Below are 4,133 nucleotides of genomic sequence, written 5' to 3' on the forward strand. Positions count from 1 at the left end.
GGCGTCACTCTAAAGCGGGAAGGTGGAATAAACGAGTCAGGAATAGGTTTTCTTGATTGAACACAGTTCTCTCTTGAGGGCATTTGGTCAACACAAACAGTCCAACATAATCAATTAAAATCTTCCAAGGAAAAACATACATCTTCTTCTCCGGATGAAACCGGAACACAATAGGCTTATCTTTAAACTACAACAAAAAGTCACGGGCTTGTCACCGTCTTAGTGGTTCTTCCTGGATAGCTCCTCTCTCTCGGTGGCCATCTTCCAGAGATAGTTTTCCCCCTTCTCTGCTGGTTCCATTCTCTCTCTTATAGGGGAAGGAGAGTATGTCATTAGTACCGTCAGCTGTGCTTAATTGCCTCTGGTTACCTTGTTTCCCATGCCTTGTTGGGCTACCATCCATGAGCCCAGCCTGCCCTCTGGTGGTCCTTCCACATACCTTCCCCCCCAGGACCGAACCGGAGGGTCGGGCGCCAGACGCACAGTCTTGGTCGCGTCGGGACAGCGCGTCTGCATTCCCGTTCCTCGATCCGGCCCTGTGGATGACATGGAAAGAGAACGGTTGTAAAGACAAAAACCATCTGGCTATTCTGTTGTTATTGTTTCTCTTACCAGCCATCCACGTGAGGGGCGCATGGTCAGTAACTAATGCAAACCTCAGACCCAGTAGGTAGTACCGGAGATAATCGAGGGCCCACTTGATGGCTAATGCCTCTTTCTCTACGGTCGCATACCTCTGTTCCCGATCGCTGAGCTTCCTACTAATGAAGAGAATCGGCTTCTCTGCTTCACCTTTACCCTGAGCTAGTACGGCCCCGAGCCCTGTATCCGAGGCGTCGACCTGCACAATGAACTCTTGTGAGAAGTCCGGAGCCTTTAGAACGGGATCAGAACACAGGCCATCTTTTAGCAATTGAAAGGCCTCTTCCGTCTCGTCTTTCCACTCTACCTGGTTTGGCAGGTTTTTCCTGATGAGGTTTGTGAGGGGGGTTGGCAATGGTTGCATATCCCGGGATAAAACGGCGATAATATCCTGTCATCCCTAAGAAGGCCCGAACGTCTCGCTTGGTCCGGGGTCGAGGCCAGTCACGAATTTGCCCTGGTCTTCTCTGCCTGTGGGCGTATTTTCCCATTCCCCACGGTGTACCCCAGGTATTCCGCTTCGGACAGGCCCAGGCAGCATTTATTTGGATTGGCTGTCAACCCTGTGGCTTCCAAACTCATGAGCACCACCCGTAATCGCAGGAGGTGACTATCCCAGTCCTCGCTGTGGATGACCACATCGACTATGTACGCCGCTGCATACTCTTGATGGGGCCATAGAATGGCATCCATGAGGCGTTGGAAGGTTGCAGCGGCACCGTGCAGTCCGAAGGGCATCCTCACATACTGGAAAAGCCCCTCTGGGATGGCGAAGGCAGTCTTTGGGCGATCCTCTAGAGCCACCGGCACTTGCCAATATCCCTTCGTCAAATCCAGGGTAGTGATGAACTTGGCCTTTCCTAAGCGCTCCAAGAGTTCATCCACGCGGGGCATGGGATACACATCGAATGTAGAGATGGCATTCACGCCCCTAAAGTCGTTGCAGAGTCTCTCACTACCATCGGATTTGGGGAGCAGGACTATGGGACTGGACCACTCACTCGTCGAGGGCTCGATCACGCCCATCCTCAACATCTCCCTCACCTCTTTCTTAGCGATGACTCGGCGAGCCTCAGGAATCCTGTAAGGGCGGATATGCACCTTCTTGCCAGGTTCAGTGTGGATATGGTGGAACAGGACATCTGTTTGTCCTGGGAATGGAGAGAATTTTCGACCGAAGTTCATAATCAGCTTGTCTAGCTGTCTTGACTGCTCCGGTAGGAGAGTTTGGCCACGGCGCACCTGTGGTAGAGCCTCCTCTTTTCCTTTGCCCTCCAGGGCCATCAAAGCCACCTCCTCCTCTCGTCCATGGTATGTCTTCAGCAGGTTTATGCGATAGAGTTGGACCTTCTTCCTCCTGTCAGGTTGCTTGATGAGGTAATTGACCGGTGAGACCCTTTTCATTACCCCGTAGGGCCCCCTTCACTGCGCCAGCAAGCGATGTTCGGCCGTCAGCACAAGCACCATCACTTTCTCTCCCACGGTGAACTCACGGGGGGTCGCGGACTTATCATAGGCCCGGCCTTGGGTCCTTTGGGCCTTCTCCATATGCTACTTGACTATGGGCCACACTGCTGACAGGCGGTCTCTCATCAGGGTAACGTGTTCTATTGTGGATCGAAAGGGGCATGGTTGGGTCTCCCAGGTCACCTTGGCTAAGTCGAGGATTCCTCGACAGGGTCTGCCATAGAGCAATTCAAACGGAGAGAATCCAGTGGATGTCTGGGGTACTTCTCGCAGGGCAAACATTAAGTGTGGGAGAAGCATGTCCCAGTTTTTCCCGTCTCGGGACACCACTCTTCTCAACATGCTTTTAATCGTTTTGTTCAAGCGTTCACACAACCCGTCTGTTTGAGGGTGGAATATGCTTGTACGTATCTGTTGAACCTGATATAACCGACACAAGTCCTTCATCAACCGGAACATGAACGGGGTTCCTTGATCGGTTAAGATAGTCTTGGGGAGGCCCACACGAGAGAACATCAGGAATAACTCTTTGGCAATTCCCTTTGACGACATGTTACGCAGGGGTATGGCCTCCGGGAACTTGGTAGCGTAATCTATAACCACTAGGATGTACTCGTGTCCTCTGGCGGATTTTGGGAGGGGTCCTACGAGGTCCATAGCTATGCGTTCAAAGGGAGTCTCTATGATGGGGAGAGGAATCAAAGGGTTACGTAGGTGTAGCCGTGGGGCTGTACGTTGATATTGATCACACGTCCTACAATACCTGGCCACATCTTGGGTGACCCGGGGCCAATAGAATCTCTGCATGATTCTGTCAATAGTCTTGTCTCGTGCCAGGTGTCCTCCTAGGACGTGGGAATGGGCTAACTGTAGAACTGTATCCCTGTATGGCCTAGGCACCATTAGTAATTCCTGGTTTTCCCCCCTTCGTCGTACGACCCAGTATAAGAGACCCCGCCTGATTGCATAGTAAGGAAGAGGGGGCTCACCTGATCCGTCGACGTTCCTCCCGTCGATCACCTTCACCTTCCTCATGACCTCCCTTAGGTCTGGGTCTCTATGCTGCGAGGTGCCGAACTGTCCCTTTAATTCCTGGGGCAGGTCGACCTCGGTAGAGGGATGTGGAGGTTGTTCCACATCCCCATCAGGGGTGACCGAGGAGAATCCCTTCCAGGTTCCCTCCTCGGATGGAGCTTCAAATATATCCCTTAGCGCCTGGTTGCTCCTTCCTTCCTGCGTTGTGTATAACCCTTCACATGTGTCTTCATCTGTGGTTTCCTGGAATATCTGTCGTAAACGTTGGGTCGCTATTTCTTCCTCTGCTGCATAGGACGAGGACGCGGCTACGTCTCCTTGAAGGACTACTACCTCGGGCTTGGATTTTCTCTTCTTTCCTGTCCCCCTTCTTCCCGTGCATAACGTCATCTGCCGAAGCTCCTTATATAGGGGACAGTCTCTCTCGATCAATAATGGCCCCTTCAGCTGGGGCACTTTCCCTGCCCTGACTGTACACCTTCCTTTTGGAGTGAGAATAGGCAGATTCACAGTGGGGTAATAGTGGGTGTCTCCATGGATACAGGATACGGCTACTTTGTCTGGTAGCAGTGTTGCGGAGGTCACCATCCGCTCCTCTACTAACGTAACCATACTTCCCGAGTCAAGAATAGCTACCACATCTTGTCCTTCGACTTGCACCGGAATCTCTGAGGCTGGGGCTATCTCTGCTAACCAACAGTGTTGATCCTGCCCCCTCAAAACGGGATGTGTGGGGGTAGGCAGTGATGACTCCATGACCATGGGCTCATCCTTGCTAGGACATTGTGGGGCATAATGGTTGGGAGACTGACATTTATAACACAGACCCTGCTGTGTGGTGGCTGACTTCTCCCACCTCCGGGGGGGGGGGGGGGGCTTGGACGTTTCGGTGGCGAGCGCGCCGGGGTGAGTCGTGGTACGGGATTGGAAGACTCCTTCCGTTCCTCCTTGTCACTTTTTAACAACTCCCCTGTAGACCGATATGTTTC

This window comes from Oncorhynchus nerka, linkage group LG6 (genome assembly GCF_034236695.1).
Source record: "Oncorhynchus nerka isolate Pitt River linkage group LG6, Oner_Uvic_2.0, whole genome shotgun sequence".
NCBI classification, from domain to species: domain Eukaryota; kingdom Metazoa; phylum Chordata; class Actinopteri; order Salmoniformes; family Salmonidae; genus Oncorhynchus; species Oncorhynchus nerka.